The 12,373-nt window shown below is 44.5% G+C and overlaps 1 protein-coding gene across 1 annotated transcript in view; it reads right to left on the reverse strand.

The window, feature by feature from the left end:
* Window positions 1-10,312, reverse strand: part of ANKRD34B (ankyrin repeat domain 34B) — a 140,915-nt gene extending 130,603 nt beyond the window's left edge. The window contains exon 1 of the mRNA XM_063963913.1: window positions 9,988-10,312. The gene's annotated coding sequence lies outside the window, so the exon portion shown is untranslated. The remainder of the gene's footprint in view (window positions 1-9,987) is intronic.
* Between the last annotated feature and the right edge of the window lie 2,061 nt (window positions 10,313-12,373).

Raw genomic sequence — 12,373 nt, forward strand, 5'->3', positions numbered from 1 at the left:
ATGTAGCACTGAAGCAGACATGGCTATGTATGTATGCAGCATGTAGCACTGAAGCAGACATGGCTATATATGTACGCAGCATGTAGCACTGAAGCAAACATGGCTATATATGTACGCAGCATGTAGCACTGAAGCAGACACGGCTATATATGTACGCAGCATGTAGCACTGAAGCAGACATAGCAATGTATGTAAGCAGCATGTAGCACTGAAGCAGAAATGGCAATGTATGTAAGCAGCATGTAGCACTGAAGCAGACATGGCTATATATGTATGCAGCATGTAGCACTGAAGCAGACATGGCTATATATCTACGCAGCATGTAGCACTGAAGCAGACATGGCTATGTATGTATGTATGTATGTATGTATGCAGCATGTAGAACTGAAGCAGATATGGCTATATATGTATGCAGCATGTAGCACTGAAGCAGACATGGCTATGTATGTATGCAGCATGTAGCACTGAAGCAGACATGGCTATATATGTATGCAGCATGTAGCACTGAAGCAGACATGGCTATGTATGTATGCAGCACTGAAGCAGACATGGCTATATATGTATGCAGCATGTAGCACTGAAGCAGACATGGCTATATATGTACGCAGCATGTGACACTGAAGTAGACATGGCTATATATGTATGCAGCATGTAGCACTGAAGCAGACATGGCTATATATGTATGCAGCATGTAGCACTGAAGCAGACATGGCTATATATGTACGCAGCATGTGGCACTGAAGCAGACATGGCTATATATGTACGCAGCATGTAGCACTGAAGCAGACATGGCTATATATGTACGCAGCATGTGGCACTGAAGCAGACATGACTATATATGTATGCAGCATGTAGCACTGAAACAGACATGGCTATATATGTATGCAGCATGTAGCACTGAATCAGGCAGCATGTAGCACTGAAGCAGACATGGCTATGTATGTATGCAGCATGTAGCACTGAAGCAGACATGGCTATATATGTATGCAGCATGTAGAACTGAAGCAGACGTGGCTATATATGTACGCAGCATGTAGCACTGAAGCAGACATGGCTATATATGTACGCAGCATGTAGCACTGAAGCAGACATGGCAATGTATGTAAGCAGCATGTAGAACTGAAGCAGACATGGCTATATATGTATGCAGCATGTAGCGCTGAAGCAGACATGGCTATATATGTACGCAGAAAGTAGCACTGAAGCAGACATGGCTATATATGTACGCAGCATGTAGCACTGAGGCAGACATGGCTATGTATGTATGCAGCATGTAGCACTGAAGCAGACATGGCTATGTATGTATGCAGCATGTAGCACTGAAGCAGACATGGCTATATATGTATGCAGCATGTAGCACTGAAGCAGACATGGCTATATATGTATGCAGCATGTAGCACTGAAGCAGACATGGCTATATATGTATGCAGCATGTAGCACTGAAGCAGACATAGCTATATATGTACGCAGTATGTAGCACTGAAGCAGACATGGCTATATATGTACGCAGCATGTAGCACTGAAGCAGACATGGCTATATATGTACGCAGCATGTAGCACTGAAGCAGACATGGCTATATATGTACGCAGCATGTAGCACTGAAGCAGACATGGCTATATATGTACGCAGCATGTAGCACTGAAGCAGACATGGCTATATATGTACGCAGCATGTAGCACTGAAGCAGACATGGCTATATATGTACACAGCATGTAGCACTGAAGCAGACATGGCTATATATGTACGCAGCATGTAGCACTGAAGCAGACATGGCTATATATGTATGCAGCATGTAGCACTGAAGCAGACATGGCTATATATGTACGCAGTATGTAGCACTGAAGCAGACATGGCTATATATGTAAGCAGCATGTAGCACTGAAGCAGACATGGCTATATATGTACGCAGCATGTAGCACTGAAGCAGACATGGCTATATATGTACGCAGCATGTAGCACTGAAGCAGACATGGCTATATATGTACGCAGCATGTAGCACTGAAGCAGACATGGCTATATATGTACGCAGCATGTAGCACTGAAGCAGACAGAGCCGTCTTAACAGCAGTGTAGGCCCCTGGGCAAAGCAATGCACTGGGGCCCCTACCCACCCATCAGCGGTAGGGGTGGGGGTTGCTATCAGCAGCAGCTTTGATGTCCCGCGGGGGGGTAGGGGGGTTCTATCTTTCGCTCAGCATGTAGGTCCTGGAGAAATAATTTCTGCTAATTACTCCTTTACTGCACAAATGGGGTGGGAAGGAGAACACTAAACTGTGGAAAGGGACATTGTGCTGAATGAAGGGGCCCTGGTACATGACTTCAAGAGTGGTAGGGTGTGTTTAATACACAGGGGAGGGGAGGACAGTAGAGTGGGCTTAATATTCATCATTTTTTCGGGGGTCAGGGCAGCTTGCTTTACTGAAGATATGTCCAGTTCCTGGAAATAGATTTCTTAGCTTTAATGGGATAAAAAAAACTAGACAGTCCCACCTTTCAGCAGGTAATGGGGACTTGGGGATCAGACTTCAGTAACCAGAGCAATCCACCAACAAAAATATAAAACTGCATATTAGGCGTGTGGAGCTGTAGCAGGGACCAGCTACTTGAAGGCTGATATCTCTGGTTCTGGGCATAGTAGAGACAAGCTGCTAGTGTCCACTGAAAGAGTAGAGTCCCTGCTTTTGGATTATACCCTCAGTAAAACGCTAAGTTAGACAGAACCCGAGATATCTGGCTGGGAAGAGCAATTAACAGGCTTGGATGGGGACCACTGCTTTGAAGTCGGATATCTCCGGATCCCCAGGGCCGATTTTCAAAAATCTGGTACCCCTGGAAAGAGGGGACCCTCAGCTATCAGTCTAGGGCCCTTTTACCCCTTGGGCCCTTGGGCAAGAGCCCATTGAGCCCATACAAAAAGACGGCCCTGGAAGCAGACATGGCTATATGTGTATGCAGCATGTAGCACTGAAGCAGGGGTGGCATTCTGTATGCCGGCGGTCGGGCTCCCGGCGCTCAGTATACCGGCGCCGGGAGCCCGACCGCCGGCATACCGACACTTATTTTCCCTCGTGGGGGTCCACGACCCCCATAGAGGGAGAATAAAATAGTGTGGCGCGCGTAGCGCGCCACCGTGCCCGTAGCGTGGCGAGCGCAGCGAGCCCGCAAGGGACTCATTTGCGCTCGCCACACTGTCGGTCAGCCGGCGGTCGGGCTCCCGGCGCCGGTATGCTGGGCGCCGGGAGCCCGACCGCCGGCCAGCCGTAGTGAACCCCTGAAGCAGACATGGCTATATATGTACGCAGCATGTAGCACTGAAGCAGACATGGCTATATATGTATGCAGCATGTAGCACTGAAGCAGACATGGCTATGTATGTATGTATGTATGTATGTATGTATGCAGCATGTAGCACTGAAGCAGACATGGCTATATATGTACGCAGCATGTAGCACTGAAGCAGACATGGCTATATATGTATGCAGCACTGAAGCAGACATGGCTATATATGTACGCAGCATGTAGCACTGAAGCAGACATGGCTATATATGCACGCAGCATGTAGCACTGAAGCAGACATGGCTATATATGTACGCAGCATGTAGCACTGAAGCAGACATGGCTATGTATGTATGTATGTATGTATGTATGCAGCATGTAGCACTGAAGCAGACATGGCTATATATGTACGCAGCATGTAGCACTGAAGCAGACATGGCTATATATGTATGCAGCATGTAGCACTGAAGCAGACATGGCTATATATGTACGCAGCATGTAGCACTGAAGCAGACATGGCTATATATGCACGCAGCATGTAGCACTGAAGCAGACATGGCTATGTATGTATGTATGCAGCATGTAGCACTGAAGCAGTCATGGCTATGTATGTATGTATGTATGTATGTATGTATGCAGCATGTAGCACTGAAGCAGACATGGCTATATATGTACGCAGAAAGTAGCACTGAAGCAGACATGGCTATATATGTACGCAGCATGTAGCACTGAAGCAGACATGGCTATATATGTATGCAGCATGTAGCACTGAAGCAGACATGGCTATGTATGTATGCAGCATGTAGCACTGAAGCAGACATGGCTATATATGTATGCAGCATGTAGCACTGAAGCAGACATGGCTATATATGTATGCAGCATGTAGCACTGAAGCAGACATGGCTATATATGTATGCAGCATGTAGCACTGAAGCAGACATAGCTATATATGTACGCAGTATGTAGCACTGAAGCAGACATGGCTATATATGTACGCAGCATGTAGCACTGAAGCAGACATGGCTATATATGTACGCAGCATGTAGCACTGAAGCAGACATGGCTATATATGTAGGCAGCATGTAGCACTGAAGCAGACATGGCTATATGTGTATGCAGCATGTAGCACTGAAGCAGACATGGCTATATATGTACGCAGCATGTAGCACTGAAGCAGACATGGCTATATATGTATGCAGCATGTAGCACTGAAGCAGACATGGCTATGTATGTATGTATGTATGTATGTATGCAGCATGTAGCACTGAAGCAGACATGGCTATATATGCACGCAGCATGTAGCACTGAAGCAGACATGGCTATGTATGTATGTATGTATGTATGCAGCTTGTAGCACTGAAGCAGTCATGGCTATGTATGTATGTATGTATGTATGTATGTATGCAGCATGTAGCACTGAAGCAGGCATGGCTATGTATGTATGTATGTATGTATGTATGTATGCATGCAGCATGTAGCACTGAAGCAGACATGGCTATGTATGTATGTATGTATGTATGCAGCTTGTAGCACTGAAGCAGTCATGGCTATGTATGTATGTATGTATGTATGTATGTATGTATGTATGCAGCATGTAGCACTGAAGCAGGCATGGCTATGTATGTATGTATGTATGTATGTATGTATGTATGTATGCAGCATGTAGCACTGAAGCAGGCATGGCTATGTATGTATGTATGTATGTATGTATGTATGCATGCAGCATGTAGCACTGAAGCAGACATGGCTATGTGCTGTGCTAGGTAGCTTTGCTAGCCCAACTATCTGTCTGTAGAAGATTCCTAACACCTAGGCAAACCTTCTAAAAGGAAAAGTTGGGATGTGCCCATAGCAACCAATAAGATTCTAGCTATCCTTTGGCTCAGTCTTGGTTGCTATGGGCAATGTCTTCATTTTTTCTCTTTGGAAGGGTTGATGCATCTCCCTCCTAATGCTCACACTTTTCTCTGATTGTTACATAGATTTAACAGAAAACTTTTGTCTGTTGTTGTTCCCACTAGGATGTGCGCTGAAGAGGGTTCCTTTCAGTTCAATAACGGCTACCTACTCAACACACAAAACGTGTATTAAATGCAAATTCAAAATGCGTCTAAACTTTATGTTCGGGTAGATTTCTGTACATCCCTATTTCATGGCCCCAAACTTTACCTAGTATCCCGACCGTCACCCCGCTACTGCTCCTGCTGGGTTTAATTAGTTGTTAATGCACTAACTCTCACAAAGGCACCTGTATTGTACACTTGCCACCACACCTCCATATAATCCCCACACCCCTCATTTTTTACATTTATTTCTCTTATATAGACATGCAAAGTGGCTTGCCCAAAGTCAAAAGGAGCAGTCTAATACCTAGCTTTTAATATAAATTCATGTACAGATGTAGCCACACTCATCATCGCTTCGCCTAGGCGCAGGGGTGCGCCTCATTTGCCGCGATGCGTGCGCACGCCCGGTGTGTGTCTTAACTGCACACACAGCCACTCACTTTACATTGAAGCGGCAACAGTTGCAGTCCAGGAGAGGTGCACCTAGTCCCGCCGGCATGCCACTTTCCAGCCAGGATGATACAGGATACTATCCATTACTCTTTACATATTACTCTTTATTTAACCACTTGCCTGACATGGTTGCATCAGATGCGACCATGCCTGCAAGTGCTCTATCTGACCTGGTCGCATCGAGCCGTCAGATAGAGAGTATTAGCAGCGGCAGGGAAGATAAACTTCCCTCCGCTGCTGCTGTCAGAGGGACCGGAAGGTCCCCCTGTGTGTCTGCCGTGCACTCTCCCCCTGTGTGTCTGCCGTTCTGCCGATCACTGCACAGCAGGATCTGCCTCCTCCAGCGGCTGCAGACAATGGCAACCCCTGGGGAGAGTAAAAGAATCCTCCCAAGCCACCCCCAGACTGTCCCTAAGCCGCGATGGTTGCGATGTTCCCGATGTTCCGATGGTCGCAATGTTCCCGATCGATGTTTGAAAATATATATTTATTTATTTTTTAAATAAAAAAAATGTTTTTTTTTCCTTTTTTTGGGCGAAAATCATTTGGGATAGGGTTAAAGTCATGTTCTTTACCTAATTCACTCATAGAAAAACCAGACAATTTCGGAGCGGTTTTCGCCAAAAGAAATAGTCAGTTAAGTGGTTAAGGAAGAAGTGTAGCTTCACACATCTCCTTCATGGTGCCCAGACTATAGGTCGACAGTCAAAAGGTCAACATGCTGTGACTCTCCACCAATGGGGGTAATTCTGAGTTGATCGCAGCAGCAAGTTTGTTAGCAATTGGGCAAAACCATGTGCACTGCATGGGGGGCAGATATAACATGTGCAGAGAGAGTTAGATTTGGGTGGGGTGTATTCTAACTGAAATCTAAATAGCAGTGTAAAAATAAAGCAGCCAGTATTTACCCTGCACAGAAACAACATAACCCACCCAAATCTAACTCTCTCTGCAAATGTTATATCTGCCCCCCCTGCAGTGCACATGGTTTTGCCCAACTGCTAAAAAATTTCCAGCTGCGATCAACTTGGAATTACCCCCATTATGTGAGGTTCCTCCCATCCCCTAGAGAGAACCAAAAAATATAGGGGGTCATTCCGAGTTGTTCGCTCGCAAGTGGATTTTAGCAGATTTGCTCATGCTAAGCCGCCGCCTACTGGGAGTGAATCTTAGCATCTTAAAATTGTGAACGATGTATTCGCAATATTGCGATTACACACCTCGTAGCAGTTTCTGAGTAGCTCCAGACTTACTCGGCATCTGCGATCATTTCACTGCTTGTCGTTCCTGGTTTGACGTCACAAACACACCCAGCGTTCGCCCAGACACTCCCCCGTTTCTCAGGCCACTCCTGCGTTTTTTTCCGGAAACGGTAGCGTTTTTTCCCACACGCCCGTAAAACGGCCTGTTTCCGCCCAGTAACACCCATTTCCTGTCAATCACATTACGATCGCCAGAATGAAGAAAATGCCGTGAGTAAAATTCCTAAGTGCATAGCAAATTTACTTGGCGCAGTCGCAGTGCGGACATTGCGCATGCGCATTAAGCGGAAAATCGCTGCGATGCGAAGATTTTTACCGAGCGAAGAACGAGGAATGACCCCCATAGACAGAGAATGATTCACCTATTCACACTTTCTCCTTTAAAATAAATAATACAAAATTTGAGGACAGCTCCCATTATCCCTTTGTACGGGTATTGGTCATTAGGTTGACCACACTTAGGTCGACAGTCATTAGGTCGACCACTATTGGTCGACATGCATTAGGTCAACATGGTCACTAGGTCAACATGGTCATTAGGTCGACGTGAACAAGGTCAACATGGAAAAAGGTCGACAGGAGGGATTTTTTTTTACTTTTTTTTGTGTCGTTTTCTTCGTAAAGTGACGGGGAACCCCAATTAGTGCACTGTGTCCCCTCGCATGGCTCCCTTCGCTCGCCATGCTTCGGGCAAGGTGCCTCGCTCCGCTACCGCTGCAGTCGGCACAGGTTACTATTCCCAATCGTTGTCCACGTGGATCGTAAAGTATGAAAAAGTTAAAAAAATGGAAAAAAAGTGAAAAACGCATGTCGACCTTTTTCCAGGTCGACCTAGTACACGTCGACCTAGTGACCATGTCGACTTAGTGACAATGTCGACCTAATGCATGTCGACCAATAGTGGTCGATCTAATGACTGTCGAACTAAGCGTGGTCGAGCTAATGACCGTATCCCTTTTGTACACTGTTAAAAAAATACTTGGCTCTGTATGATCTTGTTTATTGGAAAGTGCTTCCTCTTATGTAGCTCTGCTTTAGAAATACACAATATTACAAATGAGCCTTATGATGGCCATACACGATATCGACTCATCATTCACATTTTGGGTGTGAGTACGATGCGATTCGTGGCCCCGCAGGATGTACATCACATCAACTGATCATACTGTATGTGCTGCACATATAATCAGTCGATCCTGGGCACCAGCAATTGCGGAGGTACAATAGACAAACTATCGCATGCCCAGCAGCTGGCTGGGGGGATCGCAGTATCACTTGCACCTAGTGCGAGTCGTACTAATGTATGGCCAGCATAAGGCTTCAGACGCAAGAACAGGATTTTTTTTACTCTTTTTAAAGAATCTCCATAATTTTATTTCACTACAATATTCATACTCTGGGGATATTTATTAAAGTTCGGCGAGAGAGTAATGTACTAGCCAGTCAGCTTCTGCCTTAATATTTTACAGGCTGTGTTTGAATAATGACAATTTTATCTCTCTCTAAGCTTTGATTAATACCCCCGTCTCTGCTTTTACATATTCTGACAATTCTATATACAGTATACATACCAAACACACATGCAATGCCTTGGTATAAAAAAAAAGTCTATAGATCACTCTGACTTTCAAATAAGAACTATGCAAGTACAGTATGCACCCTCCAACATTTTACACAACCGGTACAAATTAGGGAAGGGGCGTGGCCACGGGTAAAAGGAGCGTGGCCACGCCCCCTTCCCTATACTTTCAATGTTAATTTGGAGAATCAAAAATCGGTACAAAGTCCTTTATGGCAGGTACAGACCATAAAAAAAGGTACTGTACCTGCCAAAAAGGTACAGCTGGAGGGTATGCAAGTACTGGAATGGCAATGCTATATATTTTCTTTTTGTTTGAAACAGACTTTGTCTAGAGGTGGTATCTTGGCACCTGTAAACCCTTTACCCATGCTTCTAAACATATATCTAGGCTAACTGCAAATAAAATTAGAATTTGAGATGTTGGCTTAAATTTAGCAACAATTGTGACTGTAATAGACATTGCATTGCTTATTGCACATTTACAAAGTAAATTGATGCATTGATTTGAAGCAAACAGATTACCATATTCATGTAGCATAACAGCTGTGAAAACATAAATTAACCTAGTAACAAAGTAAACATTCCTCCCTGCAATATAAATATATATATATATATATATATATATATATATATATATATATATACAGTATATTTAATCCCCAATGTTTTTATTGTTGCTGTCTTTCAAGCACTGTACAAGGTATTATTGCATCTCACAAACTCTCCAGCATTAGAGGAAACAGAGCATACAGTATATAAAACCAGTGATAATATATAGAGCCTGTAGTAATCAAACAAATCACCTTTTAACCTGCACATGTGTATAGGCAATAATATTCTGGTACAGTACCATTGTAGGTTCAAGTGAGCATCCTTTTAGTAGCTATGCTCTTGCTAGAAACTATCATCCTGAAGAAAATGATAAAAACAATGTGTGTTTTTTTTAATTAGATTAAATTAACAGCAGTTAATTTAATCTAATTTAAAAAAAATGTTGTTGTTTTTTTTTTTTATCATTTCCTTCAGGATAACAGCTACTAAAAGGATGCTCACTTGAACCTACAATGGTAAAGATACAAGGTAGTGCCTACCTGGGTGCTTTTTGTATGGGGAGCTGGTTATTGCAGATGTACTTGTGGGGCTAATACAGCGTTTCTGCCCAATGCTGTACACTTCATGTAGTTTGGAGATGGGCACACACATCCTATGTAACATAGGGACAAATACAGGACAAAAGTTTTAAATGTGCCTACTACCATCCCACTAATGACATTGCAACGTCCTGAGTGGCTGTAACTATTCCTAATACAGGTGCAAAGTATATACATATGCAAGGCGCAGACATACCTGTGTATCGATGTCAGTCACAGAAGTGGGTTGAGTGCAGCACAACACATGAGGCACAAGTGCTGCTGCTGCTGCTGCTGGTCCCTGGGTTTTGGGCTTCCCCGGTAGAGAGTTTGCAGGCAGGCAGGGTGGATAGAGTTTGGCAGCAACAGCAGCGTCAGGCTGTGTGCTGGTGTAGTGACTGGGGCACCACTCTGTACATTGCAGTGGTGACTAGCCTCTCTCTCTGCAGCCCAGCACCGCCTCCGCTCCCACCTCCGCCTCTGCAAGCCTACTGTGCATGGAAACCTGCTGCAGCAGCGACTCACAAGTGGCAAAGCCAGGGAAATCTCCCCTTCCTCCCCCTTCTTCTCCTGGGGATGCAACAGGGATCTGGGGGCGGCACAGCCAGACAGAGGCGGTCAGAAGCAGCAGGCAGAGGAGGGCGACTTACAGTAGACTCTCGCCCCCAGCTGCAGATACGGATTACAGTAGATATGTATATATATATATATTATATGTCCCCAATATCATGTATGTATTTATTACTTATTATTATAGCTACTGTACTGGTCATGAATAGTCTACCAATGAGTAAGTGCTGGTAACGTGCTATGTGGATGATACTCATGTACCAAACTCTGTGCTAATGTGAACAAACTACCGCACGGTTCAGATGGAGTCCCAAAGGGGAGGGGGTGGTATGCAAGGTCGACCACACTTAGGTCGACAGTAAGTAGGTCGACATGTACTAGGTCGACATGACAGAAGGTCGACATGAGTTTTTGCACTTTTTTGCGTCTCGTTTTCTCCGTACATTGACCGGTTTCCCCAATTAGTGCACCGTGTCCCCAATTAGTGCACCATGTCCCCTCGCATGGCTTGCTTTGCTCGCCATGCTTCGGGCAAGCTGCCTCACTCTGCTACCGCAGTGCTCGGCACAGGTTACCGTTCCCAACTGTAGTCCACGTGGATCGTAAAGTATGAAAAATTAAAAAAACTGGAAACAAAAATGTGAAAAACTCATGTTGACCTTTTGTCATGTCGACCTAGAACATGTCGACCTAAAGTCCCTGTCGACATATAAACCATGTCAACCTAATTACTGTCGACCAATAGTGGTCAACCTAGACAGTGTCGACCTAAGTGTGGTCGATCTAGAGACTGGATACCCCCAAAGGGACAGCTGGTGTAATAATAATCAATAGGTTGTTAGTAATGCCAGAAATTCAATTGTATCCCTAAAGATGCTCAAATAGTCACAGAAGTGTAATCTACACAGGATGTTACCAGCACTTTGCATTCTGAGGCTTAATAAATATGACAGTTTAGTAAATAAGCCCCTTAGGGGTAAATATGCCCTTATGTCCCTTGGGGGTAAATATGTCCCTTTGTTAATACATTGCAACTCCAAGCCCCAGGGTAACTGCCATATTGTATCCTCTGGCCACATCTACTTGGTGAAACTGAACACGTCTGGAGAGTGAGATAGATTCCAGCAATTAGTTTTCAGTAATCAATGACCGACCTCTAATCGGCATCACAAACAGGGCTGTAAAGGAAGAACTGGATTTTTTTTTTAAACAAATCCACATTTTATTATAGTATACAAAAGCATGAGCTTAAAAGTGATTGTGGAACTACAGGTTGCAGCATACCCTCCCTGCTAGAGTTTGACGCAGAGAAAGCAGCCACTCAATAATATGTTAATTGTTTACAATTATGTAGACCTAAAGAAGAATATGTATTAAATATGCAATTCTAGAGCAGGATAACGGTTTTCTGAAGCATCCAGGTGAGCCTTACCCATCATACTCCAGTACACTCCAGAGTTTTGAGAATAAAAATGATTAGAATAATACAAAGGAGATATTTATAACTTAAACATACTTTGTATTATTCATATCTTCTTTGTGTTATTCTAATCATTTTTATACTCAGAACTAGAGATGAGCGGGTTCAGTTCTCAGAGAACCAAACCCTACCGGACTTTGCCTTCCGAGTTCGGCTCCGAGCCAGGCTCGGGTTTTCCCGCCTGACTCGGAAACCCGAACGCGGCAAAATGTCATCATCCCGCTGTCAGATTCTCGCGGGATTTGGATTCCATATAAGGAGCCGCGCGTCGCAGCCATTTTCACTCCAGTCTCAGAGAGTGTATTGAGAGGACGTGTCCTCAGTGTTCAGTGTGGGGTGGTGAGTCTTGTGCTGTGTTGTGCGGTCCAGTGTTGTCAGTGTATTGTGCTGCATCAGCCCAGTCAGTCACAGTGTTGGTGTCCTCTGCTGCCATATATCCAGTGTAGCAGTATAAAGTGGTACTGTGTTGTGCTGTCCAGTCCAGTGTAGTCAGTATATTGTGCTGCATCAGTCCAGCCAGTCACAGTGTTGGTGTCCTCTGCTGCCATATATC

The sequence above is a fragment of the Pseudophryne corroboree genome, chromosome 1 (genome assembly GCF_028390025.1).
Source record: "Pseudophryne corroboree isolate aPseCor3 chromosome 1, aPseCor3.hap2, whole genome shotgun sequence".
Taxonomy (NCBI): Eukaryota; Metazoa; Chordata; class Amphibia; order Anura; family Myobatrachidae; genus Pseudophryne; species Pseudophryne corroboree.